Here is a 14,656-nt window from a genome sequence, read left to right on the forward strand (position 1 = left end):
GGTGATGCATAAGACTTTTTTTTTAATGGTTTACAAAAGTACAATTCAAAACCATTCCATAGTCTCATTTCAGCTAAGCGAAGAATAAATGAATTGGTTATTTAAGTGCATGCTGGTTATCTGTCTGAGCTGGCTAATAGTGAAGCATTTCAAACAAAATCACCATGAATTAGACCTGATAGGGTGTCTGAGTATCTGAGACAAGACATTGATGCAACTGAAATTTGAAAACTGGTGATTGTGCAAAAATCTCAGCAATTAAGCTGTAATGCATTACCGTGTCAATTCAATGCGCAAATCCTATTTGAACTGACATTTAAAACCACTGATGCAATCTACTTGAAAGCAAATAATTGTCTTTTGTATTGGATGTAGAGAAAGAAAAGGGTGGCAAAAAAGATGTTATATTATCACATGATGGGTTTTATTCTCAAAGCAAAACTGCAGATTGCAGGAAAAAGTAAATACATCCATTTGCACATCTGGAAACCGATCACAATGAGGAAGAACATTCATATCTCAAGTATTATGCTGGTTAATGCATGTATGAAAGGAAAGTGGTGCAGAACAACTGTGATATAAATGATATGGTATTCTGTATGTGAAAGATTTGTCGTCCTCTAACCTTGGGCTCATTAAACCATAACTACCGGTAAATTAATCATGTACTTCAGGAAGACATGCTCTTTTATTTCATGGACAAAGCTTACAAGAAAAGCAGAAATTACTGTACAAAATCCTTGTATGTGCATTCATTTTGAGAGATGGTCAACTGGAATTGTCCCAAATTCTTTGCATTAAGTCAACTTGTTACCAAGTTTAAATGCACTAAATTGTAACTTTTACAATACCATTCAATAAATACTCACAAAAAACAAACATTCATTATCATATCATATCATATATCATATCATATATCATATCATATCATATCATATATCATATCATATCATATATCATATCATATCATATATTATACAGTGCTGGCCAAAAGTATTGGCACCCCTGCAATACTGTCAGATAATGCTCAAATTTTCCCAGAAAATGATTGCAATTACAAATGCTTTGTTAGTAATTTCATTTATTTTGCTTGCAATGAAAAAACACACAAGAGAATGAAAAAACAAATCATTATCATTTTACACAATATTCCAAAAATGGGCCGGACAAAAATATTGGCACCCATTTAAAAATCATGTTATGCTTTTCTAATTTGTGTATATAACAGCACCTGTTACTTATCTGTCGCACATAACAGGTGGTGGCAATAACTAAATCATACTTGCAGCCAGTTAAAATGGGTTAAACTTGAATCAACCTCTGTCCTGTGTCCTTGTGTGTACCATATTGAGCATGGAGAAAAGACAGAAGACCAAAGAACTGTCTCAGGACTTGAGAAGCAAATTGTGAGGAAGCATGGGCAATCTCAAGGCTACAAGTCCATCTCCAAAGAGCTGAATGTTCCTGTGTCTGCCGCGCGCAGTATCATCAATAATTGTAAAGCCCATGGCACTGTGGCTAACCTCCCTAGATGTGGACGGAAAAGAAAAAAATGACGAGAGATTTCCACGAAAGATTGTGCAGACGGTGGCTAAAGACCATCGACTAACATCCAAACAAGTTCAAGTTGTCCTGCAGTTCGAGGGTACAAGCGCTTTGAGCGCCTTGAAAGGTGGAAAAGCACTATATAAGTATAACACCATTTACCATTTACAACAGTTTCAACCCATACTATCCGTCGGCGTCTGAACAAAAAGGGACTCTATGGTAGGATACACAGGTAGACCCCACTTCTGACCCAGAGACATAAAAAAGCCAGTTTGCAGAAACTTACCTGAGAAAGTCAAAAATGTTTTGGAAGAATGTTCTCTGGTCAGATGAGACAAAAGTAGAGCTTTTTGGGAAAAAGCATCAACATAAGGTTTCCAGGGAAAAAAAAAAAGACCTTCAAAGAAAAGAACACGGTCCCTACAGTAAAAGATGGCGGAGGTTCCCTGATGTTTTGGGGTTGCTTTGCTGCCTCTGGCACTGGACTGCTTGATTGTGTGTATGACATTAGGAAGTCTGAAGACTCTCAACAAATTTTGCAGCATAATTTAGGGCCCAGTGCTAGGTCTCCCTTAGAGGTCATGGGTCTTCCAGCAGGACAATGACCTAAAACACACTTCAAAAAGCACTAGAAAATGGTTTGAGAGAGAGCACTGGAGACTTCTAAAGTAGCCAGCAATGAGTCCAGACGTGAACCCTATAGAACACCTCTGGAGAGATCTAAAAATGGCAGTTTGGAGATGGCACTCTTCTAATTTCAGAGACCTGGAGCAGTTGGTCAAAGAAGAATGGTGTAAAATTCCAGCAGAGCATTGTAAGAAACTTATTGATGGATACCGGAAGCGGTTAGTCACAGTTATTTTGTCTTAAGGTTGTGCTACCAAGTATTACTCTGAGGGTGCCAATACTTTTATTCGGCCCATTTTTGGAGTTTTGTGTAAAATGATGATGATTTAATTTTTTTCCCTTCTCTTTCGTGTTTTTTAATTGCAATCAAAACAAATGAAGATATTACCACCAAAGCATTTGTAATTGCAATATAATATAATATAATATAATATAATATAATATAATATAATATAATATAATATAATATAATATAATATAATATAATATAATATAATATAATATAATATAAACTAGGATAAGTGCTACTGAAAACAGATGGAGGGATGCACACTTTAACAACTACATTATTTTAAAATCTTGATTGCAGATACAGATTGAATAGTTTTTATTTCCTTGAGCTAATCAGAAAACCAGTTCTTCACAAAGGCAAATAATAATAACAGCCACTTTTCATCAGAGCAATGTGTGATGCATCCCACCTCATGTTTCCCTTCCAATTAGTTTGCTCTTTTATTACTGGTATACAAATAATGAATGTTAAATAGTGCAATGGAAAGAATATGTCAAGAGGTGAAAGGTAAAAGGATCCATTCAACGAAGTGCAGCCGGGAAAAAAAAAATCGGAATTTGCTTTTACATAACACCTGGAAATCTTATTAATAGACCAGAATAGCTAGCTAGCTCCACAGATAGTACTGCTCAACGTGCAGTCCATCAATATACAATTAGGAACAGATGCTAGTGCTGAGCGTGTGGTGGTCAGTACGTGATTGTGTTTTGCAGGCTGCAAAAGCATTTTCATGTACGTAGAGCTGGTGTTTTAACACCAGCATACCCATCAGAAGAGCATATTCTGCACATGAGCAAAATGCATGGATTCAAAATTGCTCGTTGAATGGATTCAAATTATACTAATGATCACGTAATTGTAAAATGCGATGAATGGCAAGGATTCTTTTAGGTTTCCTATAAAAAGTAATCATAGAAGGCAGGCTCTTGCATCTCAGTGACACAGTTTTAATCCCTGGTTTCAGTTTTATTTGAATCCATAAACCCCATTTGGCAGTATGCTTCTAACAGCATTGGTGACCCCCCTCCATTTGGGCAGAGTGCATGTATGAGTTGGAGGTTTGTACTCGAGAGTCTGTGCTCACTGTGCACTGTCCTGTCTAAGGTCCCTGAATAGACTATATGGGTCATCAGAAGCGCATGACCATGAAAAGAAACATTACATTATCATTACTGTCATCATATTAGTTATTAAATGTAAGGATTTTCACAGTCAGGGTCATGAGATAACTAGGGCATATGGTATGTGTCTTAAGGTGAGCGGAGGAATACACACTGACAAGAATAAAGCAGATTTAGAACAATCCTAGCATCTAATCATTTGTCAACAAAGCCAGGTGTTTGGTAGCTGCAGCAGTCTGTTGCAGATTACTTGACACTTAAGAAGGCACTAAGGAGGCTACAACACATTGAGGTTGTACGTCTTCAATCGGCAATGATGGATCAAATATGGTTTAATTCATTTAAGGGGATCGTCCAAATTTTGGGCGTATAGGGAAATCTATGCAAGTACCATGAAAGCTCTGAGGGCCGCTAGTCAAAGTTGGAAATTTTAATGAAAAACATTAAATATAGAATAATCAATTAATTTTTATTTTACCCATTAAATACTGTACTTGCACAGATGATGAGATTCACTTGAGGTCAACCAAATACCTGAAAGCACTTGGTATCAAATGCTGCAGAAAATCATAATGTGCCTATATGTTAGGGGCTGGCAAACTATTCCACAAAGGGCCACAGTGTGTGCGGGTTTTCATTGCAACCCATCAAGAGGACACCTTTTCACCAATCTGGTGTCTTACAAGTGCTATCAGTTGATTGCAGTCAGGTGCTGCATATTTCCCCGGACCTCTCATTGGTTAAAAGGCCTGTGCTGGAATTATTATTATCATTATTATATTATTATTCCGTTTTTTATTCAAAATTTATTCATTTTGCTATGTGTAATTGCCATTTGTAATAGTACACAAGCAATATTTATTAAGGATTTAGTGTAGGTTTTCAGGCTGTGGAACGAATTAATGGAATTATAATATATTCTAATGGGAAAATCCTGCTCGACATACGATCCTTTTGACTTACAAACAAGGTGCTGGAACAAATTAACTTTGTATGTAGAGGTACCACTGTATTTTCTTTCACACATGACAAGAAAAGGCACCGCTTAACACAAGTTGTTTGGTTCTGTACCTATCTTTGAAGTCAATAGCAGTGTGTTAAATACTAAAGTGTATGTTCAGATACAGTATCTGTCTACCAAGGTGTTCCCCAGGGCTCTGTTTTAAGTCCTTTTTTTACATACCATCTGTGTATATAATTTTGCTTAAAATGTCATCTGTGAATATAATTTTGCTTAAAATGTATTAAATCCAGCGCTGCATCTTAACATGCGGTTGCAAATTTTTATTTTTCTTATATGCATGCCTCAACACACTGTCTCCATCTGGCTCTGTGTCCTCTAGGTTTATTGTAAAGCTCTGCCTCACCATTGTGAGTTGGATGACCTGCGTTTGGCAACCCACTCTTGGATACCTTTATTTACGCAGCAATTCTTGGTCTGCCTTCCCTTTATCTATGTGTTTTTATCAGGCAAGATTTATTTGTTGCATTGTCAGGACAAATTTAAGCTTTGTGTCCCAAACACTAAGACATAAATTGAGAGATGGGCTTTTAGTACTCTGCGCACTCAGCCTGAAATCTGTTTCAAAACGACTTCAAGATCAGGGAAATTGTCTCATTAAATGTTTTTCAAATCTGCCATGACAGACATGTATGCAATTCCTATAGAATTTAGATGCTTTAATTTCTTTTTAAAAAATAGACCTTCTTCTTACACATCCTAACAAATTTTAACATTGATAAATAGTGACATGCCTTGAATCATACTGCCTCAAATGTGAGTCCATTGCTTCACTTAAATTACTTCACATAAAGTAACTTCTAGTGTATATTTTTCCGCTCTAACATGCTTTTTCTCTTAAGACCTTGTTCAGGCTTGTCCTTCTTTTGGTAAAAATGTGCCAAAAAAAAAGGCTGCATGCCTACTGAAATAAAGCCTTGTTTCCCGAAACATCTTACAGTGTTGACAGTTTTGTGCACCTTTAGAAGCACAGCATATTTTTGAGAAAATATTGGCCTCATTTTATCTTATATGAATAACCACAGCAGTACGTTTAATGCCTGAGTAGGACTGATCACATAAAGAATTGCTTTTCTCTAATGCCAGTATGTATTGTTAACTTTTCCTACATTATTTAGCAATGTGATAGAGATATTAAAAGGTGGATAAGTTAAGTCCCCACTGAAGGCCCACATACCAAATGCACCGCCCACCACTGCTTTTCAATAATCATAGAAATGGACTTTACCAATGAAAGAGAGGGAGTTATTATTGTGCAAAGGATACCGTTAAGCAAGCATTATGCAGCCCAAAGCCAGTGAAATTTAGGGAGCTTTTCCAAGAGTCAATCAGTCTTGGCCAGATGTTGGAGGTTGATAAGAGACTCCAAAAGAGCTCTTCCTTATTCTGTCAGTGCATCCTTCTGTGAAAACGACTGTAGGAAGACTTGGTCTATGAAGCCAAAAATGCACTTACAATTGAGGAATATCAAACATGTAAAGCTGTGGTAAATACAGTATGATGCAGGTGAATAAAAGATTACAGGGTGTAAACATACAAATCTCCACTTGGGTAAACCATGGTAAAATTTGATTGTGGGATTGCTCACAGACACAAAATTCAAGAAAGGAGTTCACTAAATACAGCAATTTCACAATCGTAATAGTAAAGTGTCACAAAAGTGTCGCTACCCAGCAACTCCAGTGTGACGAAGGGCATGTTATCAGCTGCACAGGCTGACACACTTCAGTCTCTTTGCCTTTGGCTTTGCGCCGTCGCAAACATGGGACCACAGCAGTCAGTGCAGCGTGGCATGAAGACATCTTCACCACATGAGCTTTATACTACAGAAAAGAGGAGGATGCCTAGTGCACCCATGAGCAACATTACACATGCACAATGACAAAACAAGGTATATCACTGGATTTTTCTTCGTCTGTTCCTACACACACATTATATAATACAATTATAAAACACAAAAAAAATGTGAAAAGAATCAAGATCTGACAATATGAATTATAATTACTAATTAGCACTAATTAGAGTTATTGTGTTGATTCCAGTTTCAAAATGTTTTGCTTGGATATACAGTGGGGCAAATAAGTATTTAGTCAACCACCAATTGTGCAAGTTCTCCTACTTGAAAAGACTAGAGAGGCCTGTAATTGTCACCATGGGTAAACCTCAACCATGAGAGACAGAATGTGGAATAAAAACAGAAAATCACATTGTTTGATTTTTAAAGAATTTATTTGCAAATTAGAGTGGAAAATAAGTATTTGGTCACCTACAAACAAGCAAGATTTCTGAATGTCAAAGAGGTCTAACTTCTTCTAACGAGGTCTAACAAGGCTCCACTCGTTACCTGTATTAATGGCACCTGTTTGAACTCATTATCGGTATAAAAGACACCTGTCCACAAACTCAGTCAGTCATACTCCAAACTCCACTATGGCCAAGACCAAAGAGCTGTCGAAGGACACCAGAGACAAAATTGTAGACCTGCACCAGGCTGGGAAGACAGAATCTGCAATAGGTAAAACACTTGGTGTAAAGAAATCGACTGTGGGAGCAATTATTAGAAAATGGAAGACATACAAGACCACTGATAATCTCCCTTAATCTGGGGCTCCATGCAAGATCTCACCCCGTGGCGTCAAAATGATAACAAGAACGGCGAGCAAAAATCCCAGAAGCACACGGGGGGACCTAGCAAATGACCTACAGAAAGCTGGGACCACAGTAACAAAGGCTACTAACAGTAACACAATACGCAGCCAGGGACTAAAATCCTGCACTGCCAGACGTGTTCCACAGCTGAAGAAAGTACACGTCCAGGCCCGTCTGCCATTCGCTAGAGAGCATTTGAATGATCCAGAAGAGGACTGGGAGAATGTGTTGTGGTCAGATGAAACCAAAATAGAACTTTTTGGTAGAAACACAGGTTCTCGTGTTTGGAGGAGAAAGAATACTGAATTGCATCCAAGGAACACCATACCCACTGTGAAGCATGGGGGTGGAAACATCATGCTTTGGGGCTGTTTTTCTGCAAAGGGACCAGGATGACTGATCTGTGTAAAGGAAAGAAGGAATGGGGCCATGTATCGAGAGATTTTGAGTGAAAATCTCCTTCCATCAGCAAGGGCATTGAAGATGAGACGTGGCTGGGTCTTTCAGCATGACAATGATCCCAAACACACAGCCAGGGCAACAAAGGAGTGGCTTCGTAAGAAGCATTTCAAGTTCCTGGAGTGGCCTAGCCAGTCTCCAGATCTCAACCCCATAGAAAATCTGTGGAGGGAGTTGAAAGTCCGTGTTGCCCAACGACATTTTCCGCCATGATTTGCAAATAAATTATTTAAAAACCAAACAATGTGATTTTCTGTTTTTTTTTTCCACATTCTGTCTCTCATGGTTGAGGTTTACCCATGTTGACAATTAAAGGGCCTCTCTAATATTTTCAAGTGGAAGAACTTGCACAATTAGTGGTTGACTAAATTCTTATTTGCCCCACTGTATTGTTACTCATCCGTTGGTGCATTTTTATGTAATGCTGTGGTGCATACTGTACATACTGAAGTTGACGCTCATCTTCCCACTCATGCTGTAATCTGATTGTTTTTTTTAGACTGCCTGGAGGGAAGGTCTCAAGTTCTTGATTACTTTATTTTTCCTGTTGTTCTCATTCGTATTCTTGGGAAAGACACCAAAGCCCCTTTCACATACACCTGAACACCGTTTAAATACCGAGATTTAAACGGGTAGCCCTTGTGTATCAAAGCAATTTCCCGGGTCGACTGACACGGAGATTACGAGGACATTTACTGAGTCACGTCTTAGTATAATGTCCGGGACTTTCCCGGGAAGTGGGGTGTGTGAAAGCAGTCATAAAATTCCCGGGTCACAGCACAATGGCTGATGACGTCAATATCATGGCAGACCGATCGTCACTTCTTTTTTTCGCAGTTAGACAAAAAGCAGTAAACATAGCAACTATCAACATAGCAAGCTGGACATAGGTCAATTAAACTGAAAACATAACGAAATTAAATTGCTACTGGATTGTAGCGCCGAGATAGACTCCATCGTCCATCTTTGGAAAGGTGTGGTTTATTTTTGTTGCCGATGTTAGGGTCCACAACTGCGGAAACAAGGTTGTACCTCAAAGCAGAAAACAATGGAGGGATGTGTTCAAGGTTTTATTAAATACAAGCAAAAATACACGCAATTGCGGCAGAGGGGGAAATAACACAATGGGTCCGTGACAGTAGCATACCTGTCAACCCGACGTATGCCCTTACAAAATGGTGACTAATCTTACGTTTTATATTGTGTGCGATATGAAACAAAAATAAAACTCAATTTTTAAAATAATATGTATTTATTGATAATATTGTCACATATAACCTGGTGCAATCAAAGAACAATCGATATCTTCGGCTACATCATGATTGCTAAAATTAACGGTGACTTTCGTTATAATTGTATGTACCACTTTTGGCAATTTCAATCATGTCTTTTGATGGCTGCACTTCAGCTCGCAATTCAGTTTGACTTGAAGGTAGTTCGTTAGTGTGTCCAATTATAAATTAAAAAGGTCAATTGATAAAATTAACTTACCGATGCACTTTGCGTCAGGGAGCATTTCTTTTGCTGATTAGAAGTGATCAGCAATAGTTGCAGGGAAATTGTGTTCGGCAACAAATTGGCAGAATAAAATCTCCACTTTCGTCACAACATCTGATGAGTGCGTGGTTTTGTTTCGTGGTAAAAATTGTTCATTGATGGGCTTGTAGCTTTTGATTCTGCAGACTGCATCTTTATGACTTTTTGTCTCGAAGTGCTTTCTGAGATCGTACAATCCTGATGCCGAAACTTTAATGTTCAATCCACACGGCACGCAAAATGAATACTGCGGTCCTTTCAAAGACGCTTTTAGCCATCCAGCGTATTCACCAGTTTATGTCTCCCATTCTGGTAGATGGCATGCGTGGGCAACAGTTTTTCTTCTTTTACAAGCTGGTTCATCCATATTTTTATCATTTTATATTTTATTGTTTGTATCAACTTTGTTGACTGCGAGTCATGAAATGGTGGCGGAAGTGCAAGTGCAGTCACGTGATTGGAAGAAGCAGACGCTAATCTCAACGCAAAATTCCCGCGAGCAAACGGCTACAGACTAATCTCGTCTCGTTGCCGAAACGGTGACAAAATCAGAACGGAGAAAAAAAAATGTCATGCACGAAAAATGTACTGATTTTGAACGTACGGCTTACACATTCGAAAATCAGTGCTCACTTGTACAAATTACGCCGAAACTGTACAACTTGACAGGTATCCAGTAGGTCGACTGGGATCCATAATATTAACCTAAGCGGTAGGTAAAGAGCCGATAAGAGAACAAAACAAATACACTCAAATACCTGCACAATGCAGGGAATTTCAAAACAAGGGCGGCAGACAAACAAGCTATCAAATGCACGAAATTCGAGAGTACAAGGTGTCGAATGGCTCCCAGCAAGTTAATATCTCGGCACCCTTCTCTTGAATTGCTTGATGATCTTGAATTGGCTGCAGTTACGACGCCGGGAACGCTCCCACAAACAAAACACGATCTGACCAACAGAATGTGACAGCCAATGCCGACCAAAAATGATGTAATGTCTGGGTTATAAAATCGTGCCAGCAGCCCTCCCTGCACAAAGAGCGCCATTTGGCAAGACGGGACAGGTCTGTGAAAGTGTCCAAGCCGCGTCAATCCCAGGTTATCTCTCCAAGCAATGACGTGAGTAAATCCCGCGTCACCTTACACAGGAATCTACCGGGATATATGTGTGAAAGGGGCTTAAGTTAAATTGCTACTCCTCTGTTATTCGTGGACGGATCAGAATGAAATTTGGTGGATTTTACTCAGCATGTATACACATCGATCCTTTGAGCTTGAGTTTTTGTATTTTTCTCAGGACTGATTGATTAATTCCCAAATTGAAATTGCTACTTTATAATTTGTTGACAGATCAGAATTAAATTTTGTAGATACATTTTAATGATGTACTTTATGAGCCTGGTTTTGAACCACCCCTTCCCCAATCCATGTGTATCCTTTTACATGCAACATTTGAAAAAAATCTTGGTCAGATGATAAGCCACAATGTGTAAATAGGGCTATTATTAGTTTGGCTCTTTGAACTAAAATTGCTGGGATTATAGTGGCGTTTATTTGAAAGTAAAAAAAAAAAGCAGCATTCTGTTATTGCTTCCCTCTCATTGGCTCTATTGTATCATTTCCATAAGGGGAGATGTGTGTTTCTCATTGTCTGCATTCCTAATTGGAAGGGAAAAAAACTGGTTGCTTCAGATAATAGGAAAGGTGAGGCTCTATACCATTAATAGCAAGTGATCCTTTTAAATAATTACCAGTGTTGACTGTGTCACATTACCACAGCAGTCCCATGATAGATGTTCCAGCTATTATGCGCTGTTACAACAATGATACAAATGCAGAAAGGAAATCAATCTTAAATATTATGATATATATGCACGTAATCACAAGAATTTAACGTTATTCCCCCACTGCTACATTTGCGTTTATAGCAGCAACACAAGGAGCATTTAAGGGACCTAAAGAGAAGCCACTAATGAAGACAACATTCCCGTTGGTAAAATGAGGAGAATATAAATATTTATTGCGTATTCCACATTTAGTACATACCATCATCCTAATTGTATTTCTTATGATTTCCAAAATACTGACTGCACGAGAGCACCATAGGCGGAGTTTGACTTTTGGGGCAGGGTGGGCACAACATGTTGATGACCCCAAAACGCAGTGTCAGCAATAAAATTAACCCACAAGAATATAATAATACGTCTACAATGAGCGTTTTTTGTTTCCCATCATTCTTGAGGGGAATTCTAAATCAGGCTGCTCAGGCAATACTTTTCGCCAAGATCGTCATCCATTGAATTTGGTACTCCCGCCGGTGTCGTGCCAATATAGTTACCCCAGTCAAAAAATGTATCCCCTGGGCGGAGTCATATGGAGGTAGATTTGTGTCTTTATTATTCAATCAAATAAAAAAAAAAAAAAAAAAAAAAAAAAAAAAGTTACTTCAATTAAAAAATATATTTTCAGCCCCCAAAAAGTCGCTTCATTAAAAAAAAAAAAAAAAAAAAAAAAAAAAAAAAAATGTTTGAATACAAAAATAAATTTGAAAGTCCAAAAACTGCATGTGAAAACTATTTTTCTTTGATTAATTAATTTATGTATGTATTTATTTATTTAATTTATGCCATGTTTTTTTTTTTTTTTTTTTTTTTGATTGAAGCAACTTTTTGCTTGAAGTAATGTTGATTTGTGTTTGGGTCACATTTTGGCTGGGACAGTTTTCTCTATTATTCAATCAAAAAATAAGTTGCTTCAAAAAAATATAGATTTTCAAAAAGAAAAATCACTTCAATCAAAAAAAGAAAATTTTCAATCATAGAAAAAAGTTTTTAATGCAGAAAGAATATTTGAGATTGAAAAATTTGAACACCTAATTAATTTTTCATAGAAAAAGTTTTCTTTGATTGAAGCAATCCTTTTTGTGTTTGGGCCATATTATGATTAGGACATTTGTGTCTAAATCATTCAATCCCCAAAAAAGTTGCTTCAATCAAATTAAAAAAAAAAAATTATTAAAAAAAAAAAATAAAAAAATTCAATCAAAGAAAAAAGTCATTTAAAAAATATTTTTCTCAAATGTATATATATATATATATATGTATATATATATATATATATATATATATATATATATATATATATATATATATATATATATATATATATATATATATATATATATATATTTAATTATATGCAAAGCAAATGACAGTCTAAGGTGCTTGAAAAATAATTTCGACCCATTATAAAAATATGTTTTTTTGTTCATTTAATTCATTTTTGTTGCAGTTTTTTGGCTTTACAGCTTATATATATATATATATATATATATATACTGGACTGTCTCAGAAAATTAGAATACACAATATTCTAATTTTTTGAGACAGTCCTGTGTATATATACAGGACTGTCTCAGGAAATTAGAATACACAATATTCTAATTTCCTGACTGTCTCAGAAAATTAGAATACACAATATTCTAATTTTTTGAGACAGTCCTGTGTATATATACAGGACTGTCTCAGGAAATTAGAATACACAATATTCTAATTTCCTGACAGAAATTAGAATATTGTGTATTCTAATTTCCTGAGACAGTCCTGTATATAGACAGTCCAGTATATATATATATATATATATATATATATATATATATATATATATATATATATATATATATATATATATATATATATATATATATATATAGGAAAGTCAATTACATGCAGTGACACTTTTCAGACACCAGGGGGGCCTGGTCCCCTGGCCCCCCTTAAATTCCGCTTATGGAGAGCACCATCCAAGGTCGGCTATTACCCCATGATAAATGTTAAACGTTCTGCAAATACCTTGCTGCTAAGCTTTTTAGTAATGCAGTCCACATACTAGCAGTTATAATGAAACATTCAGTGGCTGGGAGGATGAATATCACATGTCATTAATAGATCAAAGAATCGGAAGGTCAGGAGATTTTATGTGAGCTGTAGTGTGTCCGTCTATACGTGTTGCACTGTATGTTACACTGTAATGCTTCAGCCATTTCATTGTCACTTCATTGAGACCTTACAAATATTTGAGGAAAAACCGATTTGCTTGACTAATTATCCTATCGGAGAACACGTTTTTATTCCTTGTTATTTGCTGTTCAAAATGCAAATAACACTGTAATACGCTAGAAGACTACAAGAATCCATGGGTTTAGGAAATCTTCCACTGTCAATCAATACAAAATTGGATTTGCAACATAACGTTGAGTCAGCTATTTCTGTGCATTCATTTCATTTCACAGATAAAACTGTAATCAAGCTAATGTGGTCGTCTCAGCAGAATAGTTCTAGCTAAAAAAAAAAAAAAAAAAAAGATTGAAAAAAGCCATGCTGTGAGGGAATCCAGCGCTTTGTCGTCCATGATCCTGACAAGATATCTTGTCTGTACAGAATTCAGAGTGAAGTACTGCGGGCCCAACATGTACATCTGAATATGGTATGTAATGTACGTTTTCTACATATTGATGCAAATTTGCATATTCCCACATAATGTGCTGTCAGCAGCAGCAGTGGGTGGCAGAGGATGGCTAAGAAAAGTCTGTGTTTGTTCAGTTTGACATGCGGATAGAACAGAAATGATATTAGGGCGGCTGCAAGGCCGCTGCCAACCTGTAAAACATCACCTTCAGTCTTCACTGCAATCTGTATGCATGTCTGGGCCAACGTGTGACTAACATTACGCTTAATATGGAAATACTAAAGGAGGAGCATAATCTAAATGTGTGTTACTGTTTGCATTTTTATACTGTTGAGAGACATATAACTCAAGTGCTCCCAAACCTAATGTGATGGTGCTATCTCAGACTTTATATACAGTGTACTGGTACATATCTGACAAAATTTCCTTGATTGACTTTGGGGACAATTAAAGGGAACCACGGATAGAAAGACATGTAGTTCTTAAAAGATAAATGTTAGTAGGAGTTATAATAATTTGATATTAAAAGTGCTCTTAAGGTTTTCGTAATTAGTTTAACTAGTAGGTCGCCATCGTTGTTGACGTCTCAGGGCAGTGACGTCACATGGCCAAGCAGCTGTACTTCCACAGTGTCACTCTTTAACTACATAAACATGTCGCCGGTTTTGCCCTTCCGATTTGAACCTGAGTGGAACATGAATGAGCAGGATATCCCTGTCAATATTTCACAAAATGAGCTGCAAAAGCAAAATGAACAAGAAAGACGGGATGAGACAAGAGTAACGTAACAGTAACAGCACTCTCCTGCTCTAGTTATGGAGCAGGAGAGTGTTTGATATCAAAAATGTTTGCAGATCTTCACGGTTTATAAACTATTTTGTGATTCCAATAACATTATGGAGATAGTTAGCATAGAGAGCTGTCATGTGCTTTAC

Source organism: Corythoichthys intestinalis, chromosome 11 (assembly GCF_030265065.1).
Source record: "Corythoichthys intestinalis isolate RoL2023-P3 chromosome 11, ASM3026506v1, whole genome shotgun sequence".
Classification (NCBI taxonomy): Eukaryota; Metazoa; Chordata; class Actinopteri; order Syngnathiformes; family Syngnathidae; genus Corythoichthys; species Corythoichthys intestinalis.